This window comes from Palaemon carinicauda, chromosome 24 (genome assembly GCF_036898095.1).
Source record: "Palaemon carinicauda isolate YSFRI2023 chromosome 24, ASM3689809v2, whole genome shotgun sequence".
In the NCBI taxonomy this organism is placed as follows: domain Eukaryota; kingdom Metazoa; phylum Arthropoda; class Malacostraca; order Decapoda; family Palaemonidae; genus Palaemon; species Palaemon carinicauda.
In genome coordinates, this window is record NC_090748.1 from 75,059,565 (window position 1) to 75,083,781 (window position 24,217).

Here is a 24,217-nt window from a genome sequence, read left to right on the forward strand (position 1 = left end):
TACATACATATATATATATATATATATATATATATATATATATATATATATAAATTAAATAGACAATATTTTAGTGGCGTCCAAATATCGAAGACACCCTCTATTCATCTCCTCATCTCTTCGGACTAGCTGTGCTCTAGTTTTCAGGATAACAGGAAACTGCATTTACGTTTCTCCATTTGTTGTTTGGAGTCGACACCGGTTTCGAGTCACTTTATTTTTACTTGACTCTTCATCAGGGCTTCATTGGCTGAGTGACGAAATTACGTTTGAATATAAAGGTTCTGGTGGTGAAAATTTAAGGATACATAAAATATCTGGAAATTCCAAAATTATTTTTAAAAATTGATAAATGAAAACTTTAAGATTATTTGAAATTAAAAAATCTAACTACAATCTTGAAATATACAAATGATTTTCACAAGGATTCAAAGAATTTCATGACCAATATCACAAGCCCTCCTCTTTTCAACGAAGCTTACGATTCAATTTTTGCAACGTGATTGACTTCGGTTTTTCAGGAATGTCATCTCTTGTTCAAAGCAGACTAATTTTTGAAACTTACATACTCCCTCAGAAATTATTTCGTGATCTACATTGATCTAGGATTGGATTTCATGTGGAGAGTAGCATTTCTTAATGACAAATTGTGGTCTCCATACTCCAACATTTTCTCTGCAATAAATCTTCTGAAACTTATTGGGTTGTGTAACTGTCTCCATTGGTAGATGTAATTGGAGAGTATGTTAATGGGTTGTTAAGTAAACAGTGTGGTGCTTGGCCTAGAAGAATTGTTGATAGCCCCACCTGTGAAATGTTGAAAGTTTCTCCACAGAGTGACATAGAAAATGCTCTTTGGGGCTGGAAATGGAGGAGGAGAAAGATTAAATGTCATGAGTGTAGCTTAATGTGAAGGCACTTGGTCTGTGCCCCCCCCCCAAGTAGCAATGAATAATTGTAAGGTTTATCCTGAAATCATTATGAATCATATGGCAAATTTACGTGTTGTAGCGCTTCATTTTCCTGTGGCCTTATTCCCATCTCACAGTATATCTTTCCTTCATATGGTATTATACCTTAGTCCTTAGCTGTCACCTATTTGGTGATTACAAACGCAGGAATCAGGTGCTTGGCCTTCCTTCTGTTAATTAAAATTCACAATCTAATTTATTTTAATCTTAACCTCCTCCTAAGTAATTAAGGCTCCTCAAGCTGGATTTTTAAAAGTAGTTTACATTTATCTGGGAACTATTCTAACAAGGAGATGAAGGACAAATCATTTTATTTCACTCATCCAACCTGACTAATGGTCCTCATGTGCAATGTAAACGTTTTCACGAAGAGATGAGTCGTAAAACAGTTGTTGCCACTGATGATCCACTAGACGCTTCCCTCCCAGGTCTTAGTAGACCAATGAGATGGACGTCTTATTCACCAGCTAGCCCTTGTAAAAAATAATGTTGAATGGCAATTGCACAATATTGCAGTCTTCAATCAGTGATCATTAGCAGAACCCGTACATGACCAACACAACGTCAATGCCCATCATGCCAGAAGAGATGGTCCCAAGCATTGTTGTATCCTAAGTAGGACAAGTACAAATTCACCTCGTAATGCAAGATCAACTTGTAATTCTAACATAATCTAAGATACAACCTGAGATTAACGTCGGTCTCACCATCCATCAGATTGATTCATTTGTTTTGTTAATTTTATCATTAATGTTGAAAGAAATGTAAAATCTTCACAGTTATTTTACATCTCCTTAATCACTTACGAAGCTAATATTACTTAAAATATTTCCCAGTATTCTAAAGGTGAAGATAATTTAGGTTTAAAACGGGACAGTGTAGGATAAAGGATTATTTATCTATCTTCTAGTGATAACTAAAGGTATGAGACTTGGGTCACATAGCTGATTTTTTTAAGGCAGGACTACGGGAATTGGTTAATTTTTCTTTTATCATGGTCTGTCGGTGAATATTTCCAGCAAAGTATATAATTATGTATAAAGAATATAATAGATAGTGTTAATATTCCACTGAGATTTATTTCTAACTTGAAAGGTTTTTTTTTTTCATTATCGCTCATTTTGGTGAATTTTCGCTTTGAAGTTGGTCATCGGAGTAATTTGAAATTTAGAATAATTGAGTAAAAGTTTGAGTTTAAGGGGATCAATAATTTGCCTGCTCGAAAATTTATATTTATTCGGCGATCTTCTGATTACGGACCTATGTGCACGTTGTGTGTTTATTTTGGCATGCATAGATTTCTTTATTTTCATATAAAAGAAAAGAAATTGAGTATGTATATATAAAAGAGGTTGCTTTGGTATTCAAGTCATCACTTCATCTTCATTAATTATATATATATATATATATATATATATATATATATATATATAATACATATATATACATATATATATATATATATATATATATATATATATATATATATATATATATATATATCTTATATAATATATATATATATATATAGATACTGTATATATATATATATATATATATATATATATATATATATATATATATATATATCCAATAGATTTAGTAGATTTGAGAACAAAGCCCTCAGAAAGATATTGGGAGTTAAATGGCAGGGCCGGATTAGGAATGAAGCTATAAGAGAGATTACTCGAGAGCCATATGTGGATGAGATCATGATGAGGGGTAGATGGGGATGGTTTGGGCATGCTCTTCGCACTCCCCAAGAGAGATTAGTTCACCAAACGTTCAGCTGGGCTCCACAATGCACTAAAAGAGTTGGAAGACCCAGACCCTACATGGCTGAGGACTATGAAGTGCGAGGTAGATGATGATGGAGAAGTACTGAATTAAAAGCGCAAGATAGAGACGACTGGCGAAATCTGATCAAGGCCCCTTGTGTCAATAGCTGTGGGAGGAAATGATATATATATATATATATATATATATATATACATATATATATATATATATATATATATATATATATATATATATATATATATATATACACACAATATATATGAGCTTTGAAACATTGCATGTGGAGAATGCTTTGTAAGAAAGATAGAATTTTGATAGCTAAGAAACAGGTAAAAGAATCCCGGAGGTTCATTCATATAGGCATTTGAGTTTTAATGTATCACATGATGGAAGGATGAAAAAAAGATATAGATAGGAGGATCATAGATTCTGTTTTGAAGAATGGAGAGTTTATGTGTAAGAAAACCTTACAAGAAGGAAGCGAATTGTGAACACTACAGAAGAAAGAAAAGGTAAAAATTGTAATAAAAGGGAGTTTTTTGTGGGATATATATGAAGTATGATGTTGCATTTTCAAGGATATTAACAAGTGTTTTATATATGATTGTCCATTCATTATAAAAATTGAATAAAGAGTTAAAGAGGAATTTTTTAAACATTCACACAAACAAATAAAGGTTAGGACTTGAATGTTGTGGAAACTATATTCGAACTCCGCAAGGTATAACAACCATTTTCCAGAACGGAAAAGAATTTGTTGCGCCTTTTTTTCTTCTTTTTTTCCAGGGGGTAATAGAATTCTGGAATCTCCTTTCCCTTGATAGCAATGCCTGTAGAAAACTACATGGAAACTCTTTCCTTAGAGAATCAGGTTAGAGCAAGGAAAAGTTTTATCGATGGAATGGAAAAGTGTGAAGATAGATAGTGTGAATCCCAACTAGACTGAAATAAAAGGCAAATGAAAGAGAGACAGAGAAAGAGAGAGGGGGCAGAGTTGGGGTAATTACATGAACCCAATTTCCTAATACGAATTAGAGAGTCATAGTGGTTTGTTTAGTTTGACCAAAAACGTGTTCCAATTAATACTACATCTGTGGCAACTCTGTTCCCCTTTTATTTTCGTAATCATGATAACTAGGTATATACCATCACCCATTGTCTTAATTAACATTAATTATATGTAATGAAACAGCATGTCTCATACTTTTGCTATTGTCCCTATTGATTAATACAATTTATAAATTACTATTAAAAGTTTACTTAATAGTGACAGAAAACCGTAACCATATAATTTTTAGAGATCAAAATTATTCATTGTGGCTGATATGTTTTCACAAGACAGATAGTTCCTTTTCATGGGTGAAAAACTTGCTGTCCAAACCAATGGGATGAAACAATTCAAACAAAGCCTTTTCACTGGCAGAAGTAATGCCTGGTATAGCTTTTAACGATCATGTTATTTATAGCCAATATCTTTCCAGCGGTAAGAGCTCTGCTCTTAGCTGTTTTCAGATCTCAAAGACAAAATTAATGTTTGTAGTGAACAACACTTTTAAGAATAGCTGGTCTTAGACATTTAAAGGATGTAATTCAAGTTCCTTTAAAGCATTAGACGTAACTAAAAATAGTTTTCACTAAGATTTTAAAATAGTGGAATTCAAATGTTAGAAATATTTCAATGACTATCATCGATTGTCTTATCACTATGGATGAGATAAAGATGATAGAAAGACATTTTTGTGTTTGTTGGTAATTTCAATGTTCATAACAAGTGGTAGAATTATATCTCGCCTACTGATCACCACGGGCTTTGGGCTTTGCCTCTGTATCAGACTGTGAGCAAATCATGAAATTTGACGTCTGATCATGTCTTTGTTAGTAATTAATACTGAGCAGTCTGTATCTGATGTTTCATACTCTTTGAAGATATATATATATATATATATATATATATATATATATATATATATATATATATATATATATATATATGTATATATATATATATATATATATATATATATATATATTTATATATATACATAATATCTCAAGCAAACTAAAATGGCATTTTAAGCGTTATTTTGCATTTAAATTGGTCACAATTGTAATAAAGGGTAGAGCCCATTGTGCTCTTGAATGAAAATTTGATTAACATAATTAACAAGCATATTCCTTCTCGTGTGTTAAAATACAGAGTGAAGGACAAACCATGATTTAATGATAGTTGTCATCATCATCCTCACCTTCTCCTCCTACGCCTATTGACGCAAAGAGCCTCGGGTAGATTTTTCCAGTTGTCTCTATCTTGAGCTTTTAAATCAATACTTTTAAATTCATCATCTCCTACTTCACGTTTCATAGTCCTCAGCCATGTAGGCCTGGGTCTTCCAACTCTTCTAGTGCCTTCTGGATTCCATTTGAAAGTTTGGTGAACTAATCTTTATTTGGGAGTGCGAAGAGCATGCCCAAACCATCTCCATCTAACCCTCGCCATGATCTCTACACAAGGAACTCGGGTAATCTCACTTATAGTTTCATTTCTAATTCTGTCCTGCCATTTACCTCACAATATTCTTCTGAGGGCTCTGTTGGTTATTATATCATTGTCATACCACGACTCATGTCCATAGAGTAACACCGATCTCACTAAACTGATATATAGCCTAATTTTCATTCATAATTTCAGGCGATTTGATTTCCAAATCTTACTTAACCTACCCATTGTCTGATTTTCTTTATTTCAATCTTTCATTAACCTTAAATTCTAAAGATCCTTTATTAGAGATCATAGTTCCTAAATACTTGAATGATACCACCTTATTAATCCTTTCTCCTTCCAATGATATTTCATCTTCCATTTCATATTCTGTACTCATCATCTCTGCCGTTCTTCTATTTATCTTAAGCCCCACCTCATGTGATATTTCATGCTTTCTGGTAAGCAGGTTTTGCAGGTCCTGTGGTGTTCTGCTAATAAGGGCAGTTTCATCAGCATACTCGAGGTTAGCTAATTTCCTGTTACCAATCCAGTCCAATCCTTCTCCACCATCTCCAACTGTTTTACGCATAACAAAATCCATGAGGATAAACAACACATTCCCTTGGAGTACTCAACTGTTCGCTGGAAATTCATTTGATAGGACTCCATTAACATTACCTTTTCACTTGCAATGCTCATAAACAGACTTAATCAAATTTACATATTTAAGAGGAACTCCATAATAACGTAGGACTCTCCACATAATTGGCCAGTGCACACTATCAAAAGCTTTTTCATAGTCCACAAATGCCATCAAAAGGGGATTTCTATATTTTACACATTGCTGTACCACATGACTTAAAATGAAAATTTAGTACAACTTCTACCTTTTCTATATCCTGCTTGTTCATCTCTCAGCTATTCATCAATCTTTTTCTCTAGTCTCTTTAGAATGAGCATACTATACATCATGACAACTGACGTAAGTGTGAGGCCTCTGTAATTATTGCAATCAGTCAGATCTTTTTATTTTTTTTTTTTTTTTGGGGGGGGGTGGCATTTTCACCAACGCTACTAGCGCCCATTCATCAGGTTTTGCCTCCTCCCACCAAATTTTACAAAATAATCTTGTAAGTATTCTGGGAGTCACTTCATTTTCGGCCAATATCATCTCAGCAGTTATTCCATTGTATCCAGGGGCTTTCCATCTCTTTAATTTTTTAATGATTTCTTTGACTTTAAACGCACTGATTTCATTCATGGGCATATCAAAGTCTTCCCTTGCTTCAAGTTTATCAATCAAATTATTCCCATCAAATCTCTTATTCATGACCTCACTAAAGTGTTCCATCCAACGTTTCCTTTCTTCATCTTCTGTTGTTATAACAGATCCCTATCTCTTTTTATGGCTATATGCTTCTTCTTCTTTGTTCCAGTGGAGATTTCATTAATAATTCTAAAAGCAATTCTTACACCATAGCCACTCCCTGAATTCATAGCTTTGTCAACATCATCTGCTTTACTGTCTAAATATTCTCTCGTCATTCCTGGCTTTTCTTTTGACTTCACTATCAATACTGGAATATTTACCATGCTCTACCTTGTAATTTTAATTACTTCCTCGAAAACCTTCAACAATCAATTTCTGTCTTTGTCTCCTTTTTATAGTATCCTAAGTATCATTTGATATCCATGGCTTTCTCCTTGTAACTTCATGTCCCAAAACTTCACTACCAACTGACTGATATATGTTCTTAATATCACACCATTCTTCATTAATTGTCTGTTCTTCCTATCTTAAAGTCTCTTATGACTGCAAATCGATTCCTACATTTAATTGCAAAGTTTTCTCTGTGCTCATCTTCTAGAAGCTTAGCTATGTCAAACCTAGGTATCCTATCTACATTTCTGTTGGTTGGTTTCAGTTTTAATTTCAGTGTGGCAATGAGGAGCTGTTGATAACTACCAATATCTGCATTTCTCAGAGTCCTCCAGCTCTCTTTATTAATGGCTATGTGATCTATTTGATTTTTGTAGTTGCCACATGGTGAAGTCCATGCATATTTTTGGATGTCCTTGGGTTGGAAAAGAGTACCTCCAATTACAAGATTGTTTTCAACAAAAACTTATAAAATGGGCCCCATTTTCATTTGCAACTTCGTCAAGACCCTCAACACCCATCACATTCTCTATACCTTGATTATTCCTTCCAACTTTAGCATTGAAGTCACTAATCACAATTTTCATATCTCTCTCTGAGATCTCATATATTACTCTGCAGTTCTTCATAGTATTCATCTTTCCTTTCTTCAGAGGAATCATTTGTTGGTGCATAGCAAACTATAATACTCATATTGCACTGCTTTGATTTAAACTTTGCAAGTAGCCATCTACTATTTACAGCTCTTCAATCCGTTAATGTCTTTTCTGCTCTTGGTGTCATCATCATTCCTACCACTTCTCTTCCAACTCCATCTGTTCTTCCTGAGTAGATATATATTTTTCCTTGGTCTAAGATTTCTTTACCAATCCTCTTACACCGTTTTTCAGTTAGGGCAAAGGTATCTGAACTATATTTCATAAATTCATTCTCTACTTGCTGTAACTTCCCAATCTGATTCATAGTTCTAACAATCCAATTAGTAATTTTTAATTTTTCATTAGTATTATAACCCAAGATTCTTAGCACCCTGCTACGTCTGGGACTGGGAGCCATTCTGTCATGTTTGCTTTCTGTAGACTGACTTAATCCATAGAGTATTCATTAGCTAAATTCATCAAAGTTTGCCAGTTCCTTGTGATGTGCACTGCCTATCTAACAGGCAAGTGACCCCTACCAGTCCATATTGATTTCAGTAAGATCATCCGCCAGGCATCGAGAGTAGAAGTGAAAAGACATCTTGTTTATAGCCTTAAACTCAATCCGTTACCCTGCTGTTAGTGACATCATCGAGATTTAGGAGGGCATTTCTTCCACACCCAAAGTTCTCGTTACTCCACCAAGTTGCTCATCCTCTTATATAACCGTTGACAAACATAGATTGCTAAGATAAACCATCTAGCGCGGTACATACCGTCTATCACAGTAATGATGGTTTTAGGTGCACTTTTTTTTTTTTCCTAACCAGGAAACTTAAAATTTTTGGAAAGGTAACATATCACATTTGATTTGGAATAACTATTCTCATCTAAGAGCTGTTGCTCAGATAGTTTACATTTCAACTGAAAAGGAATATAGTTTTATTATAAAAGAAACCGTTTTTTGGTACAACCCAGGAGCAGAGATATTGGGCTACCATTAAATCTGTACCCTTTGTTATGGACTTAACAGTTCCTCCTTTACTTAAAGCAGATGGATCTCTCACTCACTGTCCAAATTGAAAGCGAACCCTTTGAATCCTTTTGGCTGATGTTTTTAACAGTAAGCAGAACGGTGAGAAACTCGATCTTCCTTATTCGTGTTTTCCTGAGGCTAAACTAACTAGTTTAGCTTTTCGATCTCGTGAAATTAAAGCTCTCTTGATGGACCTTGATGCTTATGGAGGTATAGACCCAAATGGTACTTTTCCTTTTTATTTATAAAGACAGCTGATTCTTATTCACAAGTTGTGTTATTTTCGACAAGTTAGCAAGAATAGGTCCCTTTTGCACTTGTTGGAGAAATGATGTTACTCCATTGGATAAGCATGTTTGTTGTAGCTCTAACCCTGCTGATTACCGCCCAATTTCCGTAACTCCTATATTATTAAAAGTTTTAGAATTTCTTTTGGGAAAACGGCTAAAGAGGCATGCTGAAAGCAGTCATTTGATCCCAAATATGCAGTTTGGCTTTCGCAAAGGCCTTAGGCGGCTTAGAGCATGTGGTGCCCTTCTTACAGTTTCTGGCGCCGTACAGAAATCCCTTGATTGTGGTGCCTTTGATTGTGTTAATCATGAGGCCCTTGTTTTCAAACTTTAGCAGATGGGATTAAGTGGGTCTCTTCTTAACATCATTATTGAATTTATAAGTAATAGATTGCAAAGTAGTTGTTGATGGGCACCGTAGTAACTATAGGAATGTAATATTTGGTGTTCCTTAGGGTAGTATTCTAAACCCATTACTTTTCATACCATATACAAATGATATATGAGGTTTGGGCAAGAAAACAATCTCGTTTTATATGCAAATGATGCTACTCTTTTTGCACTAATTCTGTCTCCTAAATGTAGGCCCGGGTTTGCTGAGTCCCTTAATAGGGACCTAGCTAAAATTGGTGCTTGGATCAAATTATGGGGCATTAAATTTAAACCTTATAAAACTCAAAGAATGGTTGTAAGTAGGCCGAGGACATTGGCTACTTAGCATCCAGATCTTTGCATTGACAGTGTCCCTGTAATAGCATACAATTCAATTAAAATTCTAGATTTTATTCTTGGTGGCAAATTTACTTTTGAGAAGCACATTCGGTCTGTTTCTTCTTCACTTACACAAAAAAAAAAAATGGTTTATTGAAAAATTGCTTCAAGATTTTTGGTGATCAAGTTTATACTGTAATTTTTTTTTTTTCTTTTTTTTTAATTCTTTCATCCTATCTTCTATCGAGTATTGTTTTGTCTGATCTTCAGCTGGTGACTCTCATCTTAATTTGTTGGATAGAAACTTGGGGACACTTAAAATCCTTATTCTCGGTCTTGATATTAATCTCTGGCACCTTCGTTCATTCAGTTCTTTAGCATGTTGATTAAGATTTTTCATAATTCAGACCATCCATAGCATTCAGATCATCTCAGACTGTACCATCCTGAACGTAGGTATCCAGTTAATTCTAACAGTCCTGTCTTCATCATAAGGAACAATAGTACACAATATTCTAGAAATTCTATCCCAGTTCTGACCAGATTATGGAAGGACCTTCCTAACCTGGCGGTATCATCAGTGGAACTTCGGAAGTTCATTTTTTTTTAAAGTCTATTTTGTTGAGCAGATTAATCTAAGTCTTGTTCTATAGTTTATGTATGACTGATCTATTTTAACGTTTTTATTAATCTTGAATTTTTTTTTTATTTCTTATTCATTACTTATATATATATATATATATATATATATATATATATATATATATATATATATATATATATATATATATATATATATATACACACACATATATATATATATATATATATATATATATATATATATATATATATATATATATATATATATATATATATACAGTTTACTTGCCATTTTTTTATTTCCTTTTCTCACCGGGCTTCTTTTCCTGATGGAAGCCTTGGGCTTATAGGATTTTGCTTTTCGAATAATAATAATAATGATAATAATCATTATCATCATCATCATCATGCTCAAATTTCCTTGACTAACGCTAATAAAAATAACACTTTTCAGAGGAAAAAACATAATAATAATTATAACAAAGCTTCACACGATTGTGGCTCGTCTATGATTAGTGACGTCACCATGGTACCCATTCCACATGAGTCTGTCATAATCCTTATCTAAAAACAGTATTTTTGGGGGTTATAAGATAAAGATTGAGATCTAATACAATATAGAAATCTATATATTAAGCACTACTTCCTAGCTTTATTTGACTTACAAAAGATTAGAGTATCTCATATATATATATATATATATATATATATATATATATATATATATATATATATATATATATATATATATATGTGTGTGTGTGTGTGTGTGTGCGTGTATGCATATATGTATGCACATATACCAGTGTGTATGTATATGTGTACATATGTGTGTGTTTGTGTATGTTAATCTTTTGTGTCTGCGCTAATTTATGAGGGAAAATGCCAGTTAATTACGTTGTAAATTACCTATGTACATTAGCATCATGAATTTGGGTGCACATCACGGCAAGTTAATATAGCAGGTAGTAACCTTATTTGACAAAAAGAAAACTGTTTTGATAGTAGAGTGATATTGATTAAGGAAGAATGTTGTTTTATGGATGATAATGTATGTATACTGCAGTAAAAAAAAAAAAAAAAAAAAAAAAAAAAACTATAACTTTATTGCCACGGTCATGAAAACTTTACTTCCGTTCTGTTAAAAATCTTACCAGTTTTGTCGAATATTGACTGACTAATATATCTTTAGCCCTTTATTGACTCGAGTTGATTCTGTATGAAAAGTAGGTTCTCTGTTACGCCATTTTGAAATCCTATCGATTATTTTTAGTCAATTTTCAAAGAGAATCAGCAGTCCTAGGCTGTAGACGTCTTGAAAGAAATGATAATATTTTTGTAGTCCGGTTGATTGCTAATAATCTTTTTAACTGTAGTTTTGTTTTTATTAATCAACAGTATATCTTTTCTGGCTGTATAATATATGAAATATTATGCCTTCTCAAGTACTACATAACAGTGGTTTTAATAATTGTTTCCTAACATTTGATCTTGAATTTTGTCAACATTTTGTCTGGTTTATTTGTTGCAAAACAATAATACTAATTCAAGTCTTTTCTTGAGAGAGAGAGAGAGAGAGAGAGAGAGAGAGAGAGAGAGATTATTTTTATCATTGGAAAGATTAAATACTTTTTTATTCATTGGATAACTACTGAATGGAACTTGAATTACTAAAAACTAAAGTTTTTTACCTTATTATTTTAGTTTTTTTTTTCTTTTTTACAATTCTCCACCCAAACCAGAGGTTGGCCCTCCTCCATGGCTCTCCTCTCCTGCGTGACCGCCTCCCGGGGGCCCGCCTTCCCTCGGCATCTCCGCCCTTTCAGTGTTTAGAGAGAGACACCGCCGAGACGTTATTTATGGAGTCATTTAAGGGAGGAGAGATAGATGACTTGAGTATATTGGAGAGAGTTTGGGAGGGAGTTCCGATGAAGATGGACTGATTGGTCGTTCCATTGTGGGAAATAGGATAGGGTCTCTGGGTCGACGAATTAGGGCACCGAAGAATACGAAAGTGAGGAAAGAAAAATATAGATGAAAAAGGATAGCTGCATTCATATCAATTAAATCTTTTTGGTGAGAGACGTGTCAGAAAGTCGGCAACTTCAAAGTGGAAGGTCATACTTTACTTCGGCATCCCTCCAAATTGCCTGTGCCGGTACTCGTCAAATCTCCCTGAGGTTTATTGTTTTCGTGCTCCCCTTAAAGAGAAATAATTAGATTGAATATGATGGGCATATATTTTTATAACCAGTTAGCAAAGTTTTTTTCTAGAAATCTCCTATAACAAGAAAATGCCATGAAAAAAAAATTACATTTATCAAAGATAACATAATGATTATATTGTAAAATTGCTCATATCACCATCTCAAGTGGAGAGGTTTCACTTGCATTCAGACCCTTCTAAAATAAAGAAACCGAGAAAGTTATTTCACTGATGAATAAACTTTAATCAGTGCTTTTTGCTTTGTTTTAAAGAGAGTTTTTCTGGGTCCACCAAACACGAAAATCCTTGGTGTACTGCAGGTCCCCGTAAATCTATTTATAATATACATCTTGCACTAGCCTCCTGGCTAATTCAGTGGTTTATGTTTGCCTAGCGTTCGCATGGCAGCAGATCGATACCAGCCCAGGACCGTGAATTTAAGCTGTTTACTTGGGAGGCCACTGTTGTTATTGAGCATCACAGTGAGGGTTGGGTTTGCCCGGCTGACGTTCTGGTGAGTATCTATTGTGATAAAACTGGAACTGAAACCAGAGACCTTTAACCTTTAAGTATTTGGAGAATCATGTATCGTAGTCCGCCTCAGTTGTCAAATCCATGTTCACTTCGTGAACAAGAACGTCTTCAGCTTCTTGAATGTCTATATTTTATCATTCCTTCTGATGTTTAGTGGGAGCTTGTTAGACAATCTTTGGGGTCGCATATTTGAAAATTCTAGAACCCACAGTCGAGGTACTTCTTGGCGTTAATAGCTTGAAACCATCCGTAATTAGCTTCATGTCGACGCGAATTTTTGGCTGTACGATATTTAACAAATATCTTCTATGTTTTGAACATACTACTCTGATAACTTGACATGTCATTGCACAATCTTAAATTTTTTTTAGCTTTGATAAACAGCCAGTGTATGTCAACCATTACAGGGGTAATCCTCTCTCGAGATGCAACATCCTTTATCGATCATCCACTCCGTTTATTGTGCTCTGTAAATTCTCAAGTTGTACTTTGGATAAGCTGTGATAGCTAGAGTTTCAGTAATCAATTCTGGTAATAACACAGTTTATCATAAGTTTCTTAACAGAACATTCATCCATATATTTCTTTTCAAAATGTATGTTTCATAGATGATATTCAGTGATTTTTACTACATTATTTATTTGACCACTGAGAGACAAATTACAGTCCACAAACTCTACTAAATTTCGAGACCAATTTGTCATTAATATTTATTACAATATCGCCAAGTTTTCTTTAATTGCTTTTCTTTCCCGCCATCATAAATTCAAATTTCTTTTCTTTTCTTTTTTTATTTTTAAATGCCATACATTCTCTAACACAAGTACGTAAGGGGTTTAAATTCTCATTTTTAGCAAGCATTACTGTTATTTATAGAGAAGTAAAACTGCATATCGCAGGCAAGTAAAATATTTAGAATTTTACTGTCTCTGTAATGCTTTCGATACACCAATAGTTTAAATACAAAATAGGATTGGGCCTAGTACACTTCCCTGTGACACCCTTCGTAATGGTTCATATGATGAATAAGAATTTCCAATTCGCACACAATACTTTCTGTCTACTAAGTAATATTTTGTATTCTCATAAGCTTTATCATCAATACCACTGAATTGTAAACCATTTAATCGCAGTCTGAGTAGAAGCACAACTGTGTCGAAAGCAGTACTAGGATCAAGTAAAATCAGGATGCCATATTTGTCATCCATCATTTTCAGCAGATCATTTACGACAAAACATTTAGCTATATCGAGGAATAGAATTATTTGTATGTAGACTGGTTATCCGACAATGCTTCGATTTTTCTTTTATATAAGTGGCTAACTAGTTGTTAAAGAATTATATATTCTAGCAATTTTTTACATGAAAGAAAAATTTGAAATAGGTCTGTAATAACTTAAGTCTTGATAATTGAGATCACCTTTTAGAACTGGTGTAAAAAAGAAAGAAAAAAAAATCGGATTTAGCATACTTACATTTACTAATATTAGTGTTTTCTATTTTTTAAATTATGTCTGCATATTGACATCGGATCAATCACACGATTTGGTCTTTTTGGCCCCATAATAATCTGATAACATTATTATTTTTTGCATTGTTAAATCTCGTTAACCTTATTTGTGCGTAAGCTTCAGCACCAATCTGATTTGAAATTTCCCCCAAAAGATTTTATGATATTTTCTATTTTGTTTTTCCAGAACTTTAGAAAGTAGTCAGACAATTCTTGGTCACTAAAACCCGCTGGGAGTCTTTTTTATTCCCATTTTTTGATGACCTTTTAGAAGGTTATATGATATATTCATGTCTGTTGCCGCTTCCCAGATTTCATGCTTATAGTATTCAGTTTTGCTCCTCTTTACAATATTGATGAATTGGCACTTAACGATTTATAATCCCTCCGTGCACTTTCAGTTTTTATCATACATCACTTTCCCTTTTTGCGCCTCTCTCTCTCTCTCTCTCTCTCTCTCTCTCTCTCTCTCTCTCTCTCTCTCTCTCTCTCTCTCTCTCTAAAATCTATCCATGAACCATCGAGATATGTCCTTAACAATTTTAGTCTTTTCCATCAATTAGACCATGCAATCATATTCATTTTCATTATTATTATTATTATCATTATTATTATTATTATTATTATTATTATTATTATTATTAGCCAAGATACAGCCCTAGTTGGAAAAGCAAGATGCTATAAGCTCAAGGACTCCAACAGGGAAAAATAGCCCAGTAAGGAAAGGAAACAAGGAAATAAATAAACGATATAAGAAGTAATGAAAAATTAAAATAAAATATTTAAAGAAAATTGTTGACAACATTAAAACAGTTAATTCATATCTAGAATATGAAAAGACCTATGTCAGCCTGTTCAACATGAAAACATTTGCTGCAAGTTTGAACTTTTGAAGTTCTATTAATTCAACTACCCGATTAGGAAGATCATTCCACAACTTGGTCACAACTGAATCAAAACTTGTAGAATACTGTGTAGTATTGAGCCTCATGATGGAGAAGGCCTGATTATTAGAATTAACTGCATGCCTAGGATTACATAGAGGATGGAACTGTCCAGGAAGATCGAGTTTAGACGATGGTTAGAATTATAGAAATTCTTTTTGCGATATGCATAATGAACTAATTAAACTACGGTGCCAAAGATTAATATCTAGATTAGGATTAAGAAGTTTAATAGACCGTAAGTTCCTGTCCAACAAATTAAGATGAGAATCAGCAACTGAAGACCAGACAGGAGAACAATACTCGAAACAAGGTAGAATGAAAGAATTAAAACACTTCTTCAGAATAGATTGATCACCCAAAATCTTAAAATACGTTCTCAATAAGCCAATTTTTTATGCAATTGAAGAAGACAGACCTATTGTGTTTCTCAAAAGTAAATTTGCTGTCAAGAATCACACCTAAAATTCTAAAAGAGTCATACAAAGTTAAAGAAACATTATCAATGCTGAGATCTGGATGTTGAGGAGCCACTGTCCTTGACCTACTTACAATCATACTTTGAGTTTTGTTAGGATTCATCTTCATACCCCATAATTTTCTCCATGCACTAATTTTAGCTAGATCTCAATTAAGGGATTCAGCAACCCCAGATCTACATGCAGGAGATTGAATTGATGCAAAGAGAGTAGCATCATCTGCATATGCAACAACCTTGTTTTCCAGGCCAACCCACATGTCATGTGTATATAGTATGAAAAGTAATGGGGCAAGAACACTACCTTGAGGAACATCAGATATCACATTCTTATACTCACCAAGTTGCCCATCAACAACAACTCTTTGGGATCTGTTACTTAAAAATTCAATAATAATGCTAAGAAACGACCCATCCATTCCCAACTGTTTGAGTTTGAAAACAAGGGCATCATGATTAACACAGTCAAATGCAGCACTAAAATCAAGGCCAATCATACGAACTTCCTGACCACAATCAAAGGATTTATGTACAGCTTTGGAGATTGTACGTAGAACATCACATGCTTCAAGGCCTTTACGAAAAGCAAATTGCAAATTAGGGAATAGATGATTACCTTTAGCAAACCTATTAAGACGTTTTGCCAAAAGACTTTCAAAAACTTTAGATAATGTGGGAGTTATGGAAATTGGGCGATAATCAGTTGGACTTGATTATAAGGCAGTCAACATATACAGAGCCTATTAATCGTAAGTTACCCTGACCACTAATATCTAATTCAATATTATTCATTCCGTCATTTAAAACAAAATCCAACGTATTCCCTGTCAACACTGTTGCATAATAAACATTATTAACAAATTTATATGACTCCAGGAGTTCACAAAAGGCAACTGCATTACCATTGGATGCGTCATCCATCCAAAGATTGAAATCTCAGACAACCAATTTCGTTGTTTCCATGCCAATCTTAATGAACATCCCAAATTCCCAAAAGAAAAGCAGTTGCATTTGTTCTTTGAGGTATGTAAATTATTACAAATAATATCCATTTTGGTGTGGAAAATTTATTTCCATATATTCAAAACTTGTTATCGTAGTTCCTCTATCTTAAAACGAAACTAACCTTTTATAATTAAAAGCCCCCCCCCCCCAGCCTACCGTCTCTGAGTATATGAAAGAAAGCTTACATGTTGGTAGTCATTTAAGCTATTTATGTCGTATCAAACTCAGTAAGCCTTGTTTCAGAGATCACCAATATGTCAAAACAGTTCTCAATTATAAACTTTCTAATTCGCATTGTTTTATATCCAACAGATTGAATAATTACAAAGCCGTAGGTAGTAGGTTGGCCAGGTCACTAGCCGCCCGTTCAGATACTACCATTAGAGAGTTATTGGGTCCTATGGCTGGCCAGACAGTACTACATTGGATCCATCTCTCTCTCTAGTTACGGTTCACTTTGTCTTTTCCTACACAACCACCGAATAGTCTGGCCTATTCCTTCCACATTCTCCTCTGTCCTTTATACACCTGACAACACGAGATTATCAAACAGTTCTTCTTAGCTCAAGGGTTAACTACTGCATTGTATTTGTTCAGTGCCTACTTTCCTATGGGTAATGGTAGAAGAGACTCTTTAGCTATGGTAAGCAGCTATTCCAGGAGAAGGACACTCCCAAATTAAACCATTGTTCTCTAGTCTTGGGTAATGCCATAGCCTCTGTACCATGACCTTACACTGTCTTAGATTAGAGTTCTCTTGCTTGAGGGTACACTTGGGCACACTATTCTATCTCATTTCTCTTCATTTTGTTTTTTGAAGTTTTTATAGTTTATACAGTATATGGAAGATCTAATTTAATGTTACTATTCTTAAAATATTTTATATTGATTGTTTATTACTTATCTTGTAGTTTATTGATTTCCTTGTTTCCTTTCCCCACTGGGCTATTTTTCCCTGTTGGAGTCCTTGGGCTTATAGCATCTTCCTTTTCCGACTAGTGTTATAGCTTAGCTTAGCTTATAATAATAATATTAATAATAATAATAATAATAATAATAATAATAATAATAATAATATTATTATTATTATTATTATTATTATTATTATTATTATTATATGCTATCTGTATTCGCTGCTATTCCCATCAATTCCATATCCAAAGAGTTAAAGTTTCTCAAATTCACCGTATGATAATTATTTTCAGTTTAGTATAATTTATACATTTTACTTCAGTTGCCTGTCTTGTCGTTAATATTTCCCGAACATTTTCCGCATATTCCATGAATGATTAAAAACGATCCAATAATCTGATGACCCAGTCTTCTGTAAAGTAACTTGTTCATCATATGAGAAGGTATTTAAGGTCATCTGAGATCGTAGCTTAGATGTCAATTGCATCCTTTTGCCATCTTTGCATTGTATCTTGTGTGTGTTTGTGTGTGTATATATATATATATATATATATATATATATATATATATATATATATATATATATATATATATATGTGTGTGTGTGTGTGTGTGTGTGTGCGTGCGCGTGTGCATGTTTATAAGCTCCTGAAAAACACTGCAACAGATTTGAAACCTCTTTTTGAGTGACCGTTCAACTGTTGCAGAGAACCATTCCTAAATGGGCTCTATTTTTCGTATCGAATACTATCGTTTCCAGAGGCCGTGTAATAGTTTTTTTTTTTTTTTTTAAATAACTCCTAAAATAACTGATGGATTTCCATGATATCAAAGCAGGGAGCGCTTCATACAATGGCCTAATTTTGGGAAATACTGTGCATTGCCAATTACGTTTCATTAACTTTTTTACTTAAGAAAATGAGGCTAAAGCCAGTCTTAGCCACCCACACATTCGCAAAAGTGATGACGTCCCTCAGTGACGTTGTTATAACGTTTCTTCCCCTGTACCTCCCATCCCCGGAATTGTTAAACGCCTGTTTAACTCAAAGATAATTGTCATATGACCTACCCCAAGCAATACGAAATTCTTTGTCAGTAAAAGTTCAGCATACCTGGTAATATGATTCGTGACTTTAGACTTTACCTAAACACAAGACCAACGTTTTATATCTTACCCACTCACTTACATTGAAGATCAAGAATGAGACTTATGACAGGAGACGAAAGAAGCCATGCTAACCCTACACTTCAAGCGAGTGTTGGTAAAGCAGTAGAAATATAGTTTTCTTTAGGTTAAGCCGTAAGACTCATTCTTCCATACAACACAGGTTACTCGATACATCAATTGCCAGGAAGAAAATGACAGAGAGCATTGTTTGATATAATTTATCATATCAATTTCACCAGAGAGAGTAGCTTGAATTCCTTAGAAGGTAGACTTCTAAAAGATGTTTCATATAAGGGCATTGACATCGGTCATTTGATAAATTTTGAAATCATATATATATATATATATATATATATATATATATATATATATGTGTGTGTGTGTGTGTGTGTGTATGTGTGTGTGTGTGTGTGTGTTCATACATACATATGTTTTATTATATTTCAACCTATAGTTTTATATATTAATTTACGCTATAAGTACCAGTACCTATTTTTGTTACTTAAAAGGTATGTGACAAATGTCATTGCGACTTTGTCACTGGAATTATACCAGACTTCAATTAATGAACCAATCAACCTTACTTTTAGAAATCCATTGACATTGTCTACATGCCAAGCTGATATACTCGTATCAAAGTATTCATTAGCTTTGCTTCTCCAAAATAATGTTATCACCAATTGCTGGAAACCATAGAGTTATGAGGGATGAAAAAAAAAAAAATAAGAAATGGACACATACATTTTACTCAGCATCACTCTCAAGGAAAAAAATTGTTTTCTATTTCTACTAATGTTTTTATTTTATTTTTTCTTATTTTTTAGTCGCAAATCTAAAATTTGTAGGAGTCCGAGTAGAATATCTCTCAGTGCGATTCCACACCCCTGTTTTAAACCTCTTCTATTATGTTGGATAATTTGTGTTAACCATCTAATCATTATCTATCACCATAAAACATTTTATTGCTCCTCCGGCTCATTTTATATGAGCAGTACACAGTCTCTCCTGACAGGGATTTACTTGGTAGGTTAATAACAAAGGGAATGAAGGAAAGAAGGCAAAAAAAGAAGGGGGGGGGAGTACTAGGATAGCCATAGGTGTAAACACCGAAGGAGGGTTGGGGGAACCTCTGCGTCACAGTTACGTGATTAAGTAACACTTATTCGAAACGTTCTGAAGGAAGGGAAGAAGTTCTTCTTTTTTTCTAAGAGTAAAGGGGTTAATTAAGCACATCTGTCAATTCATTGTACCACCAAAAATTAGGCCAATGTTTGAAACATTCATTGCTGTAGTTTCATGGAAATTCATAAGCCGGTTTGTTAGATATTTGGGAAAAACACTATTACACGGCCTCTGGAAACGATAGTAGTTCTTTTAAATTGGATAAAATTTCTTAATCTCCCTCGTTTAATCAAGATAATTCCGTCTTTGCTGTTTTTGCGTTGGTAATACCAAAGACTGTATGGTTTATATCTTATTTTTAAGATGGAATCTCATAAAAATGCTCTTTGAGGGAAAGCGCATTGATATATTTAACTAATGTTGGTGCAGTTCTGTTTATCTTTAGGGAATATTTCTTCTTTCAGGAGGCTTTTAACACCTATAAATTCTCTACCGCTACAATTAATCAGTGAAAATTACGACCCCTGGGATTACACAGTTTCACGACTGTTTTCCCCAACTCTGGAGTTCTCTTCCACTCCATATTTCCTGGCATAATGTTTTCAGTTTCACTCCTTAAAATAAAGGGAGTTTTGCTTCAGTCAGAGTTATCCCATGCCTTTTTTCTTCCTTTTCATTGTATCCGTCAGGTATGTATTAAAAAGGGCATCCGAGACATATTCACTAATGTTTTAGTACCCCCCTCAAGATAACATGTTATCTAAAAATCGTCTGTTAGAAGTTCCCTTTACCTTGTTTTACAAGTTATCTATGAAGCATAACTGGGGAATTCTCAATCATTAATGAAAGTGTCAGACAAGACCACAAATGAATATGCTTCATGTTTTGGCATCTTGAGAACTCCTCTAGAAATCCCGTAGTTAACCTCTGCTGAATCTGCTTTCAAGGTAGAATGGTTGAGAGAGACAACAAACAGAGGCAGCCAATAGAGCAACAACATGTGACGTGTAGAACCCGGGTCAACTCGACCTACTTCCACGATCCAGAGAGGCCTATTCCATTCGTATCATGTTTGCCAGGATACCGAATCCCAAATTCGATTTGGAAAGTACTCACTGCGCCATTGCGGATAATACTTTGGGAACCTTTACTTGATTGCTTACTTGCAGGCTCTAAAGAAGAATATTTGTAAGCTGCTTATGGTAGGCTTCTTAGGACCTCTCCCCAAAATAGATTTTCCTCACTTAATGCGCCATTGTACTCTTTAGTAAATATGATTAGTAATAGGTAAACATATAAGTGCATATGTCTTAGTTATGCTGCTCTCTCTCTCTCTCTCTCTCTCTCTCTCTCTCTCTCTCTCTCTCTCTCTCTCTCTCTCTCTCTCTCTAATGTTTAATTTGAAATAAGATTTATTTTAGTACGACTGAATGATAAGTAACCCCATTAGATTTTAGTTAATTTCTATTTTATCTTAATTTAATTTGCATTTATACTGAATCGTCCTTCATCCAATGATAATTATTAATCTTATTGGCTTTCTATAGTTTATAAGTTTGAAATTAAATTCATTCTTTAATTTACACTCTGGCATCAAAATAGTAACCAGACATCATTAGGAATTTACCTGACCTCGAGTGTTGATCATCTGTTTCATGGATTACTGTATGATATAATCCTTACAATATTGTAAGTAGAAGGTAAAGAGTTATAAAGTATTAGGAACAAAATAATGATGGCTTTAGCACCATTGTTTTTCGAGACTCCCTCGTGCCAGTGGTATTACAGAATCGAGATTTTACTTAATAGACAACACTTACTACATCTGTCAGGTTCGTCTCATTCTCTTGCAAGAATTTGATTGGAAGTAACCTGTCATAACCAGGTAAAAAGGCTGATTGATTGATTGATTTGAGGTTTTCTGGCATCCTTTTATCTTAGAAAGGCTAAAATATCACCTAATTCAAAAACAGCAATGAGGAAATGAGTTATGAAGCTCGTTTTGTTGCTCAAGAAATTTTTTAAAAAGGCTGAAATATCATTTAATTCCTTGAGCAACAAAACGAACTTCATAACTCATTTCCTCATTACTGTTTGTGTCAATGAATGTCGTTTTCCATACGTCCTTCATCATGACCCAACTCCAGCCTCCCTCTGTCCAACCTACTCTTACGAAGGGGATTTTGTTTTTCATAAATCGTCGTCCTTTTCTTCCTACCCTGTCACTAACGATCATTCACTGCGTCAAGGTTCAGGGAGTTTGGACCTTGCTCAGCACAATTGCACTTTACGTGTCCAATATGAGAGGACCCGACATCTCACAACTTGAGGACTGACGTCTTGATTGTCCTTCTCATTCTTTCTCTAAAGCTATCATGTATATTACATGTCACCTTTACTATTCTATAGATATCAGGAATCGTCCGGAAATGAATTTACATATGCCTCCAGCTGCCATTTTCTCAACTCTTATTTAAGAACATCCATGTATGACTAATGTATAATATATATATATACATATATATATATATATATATATATATATATATATACATATATATATGTATATATATATATGTGTGTGTGTATATGTATATATATATACATATATATATATGTATATATATATATATATATATATATGTGTGTGTATATGTATATATATATATATATATATATATATATATATATATATATATATATATGATGCCTTTATGTATGTATATGATTGTTTGTAGGATAATGATGATTCAAGTTAACAAGATGATTGATAATAATAATAATAATAATAATAATAATAATAATAATAATAATGATATCTATTATTTTCTACCATCTACTCTAACTTTTGCTTCATCCTGCAACTGGAGTTTTCCCACAGTTGCAGATAGGTGCTGAATGACCTCACAGGCCCTGGTGCTGGACCTTCTGGCCCAAATTCATAACTCCAATCTAATTCAATAAAATCATATGTGTTTATTTTCATCTTTAATGTGATCAAAGGTATGAGAAAAAGACAGAGATATTTTACTTTGTGTAGTGCTGAAGTTGGTTAGTACTTGAATTTCCTTAATGGGAAGAAATTCCAAGAATACAAAAATCTGAAATGATTTCTACTTCGTTTCTAAATAAATCCACGAGATTTAAAGGCTTTAAAGACCGCTCATGAATGGCAAAGGCAAGGGACAATGATACTGCCCTATCAAGCAGGCCTTGCCCTAGAGACTGGCCATATATGCATATAATCAGCGCCCAAGGCCCTTCTCCACCCAAGCTAGGACCAAGGAGAGCCAGACAATGGCTGCTGATGACTCAGCAGATAGACCTACAGTCTCCCCCAAACCCCGCATCCTTAGCTCACAAGAATGGTGAGGTTGCAGCGACCAAAGACACTTGCCAGTCTGAGCGGGACTCGAACCCCAATCTGGCGTTCACCAGTCAGGGACGTTACCGCATCGGCCACCACAACCCATCATTTTAAGCTGTTCCAAAGTCTGTTAAATACGAGAATTCCCTTTAAGCATGCAATTGTATCTGCAATAAAATTGGATAGTAAATAGTTGATTCTACACAAAGAGCCTAATTGCAAAGCTGTAGGATCTTTTCTTCAGTAGACACTTGATCTTCTGTTTTGCTTTTCTTCGCTTTCATGTTTCTGTTCGTAGTTTGAAAATTAATCAACTAGTTTCTTCATAAAAAGAAAATTACTCGCACATCATGTCATGAATTCTACATTAAACTCTTTTTAAGCGAATAACTTTAACTGCAAATTTTTAGAAATGACAGATGATGGACAGTAATTCAGTGCGATTTGTGGATTATGTTCACGGCTCCCGGAGCAAAAGTAAATATGTTTATTTTTATCCCCCACGAAGCTTCCATGAAAATGTACTTAACGTGATTTTGGATGCGTTATGTTATGGTCCAGATTTTAATATCTTATTTGTGACAAAACTGGATTTTGATAAATTTGAGATTATTTGTTGCGAATCTTGGGATTACTTGGGAATCTATTTGCTTTTAGTGATTTTATTGTTTCTTCCTTTCTATGCGAGGATTTTATATCTCCATATTGATAATGACGGTTTATGTTGACAACAACTTCCTTCTTTTCCTCTTTATTTGCAACGTTCAGTGATGAAAAACG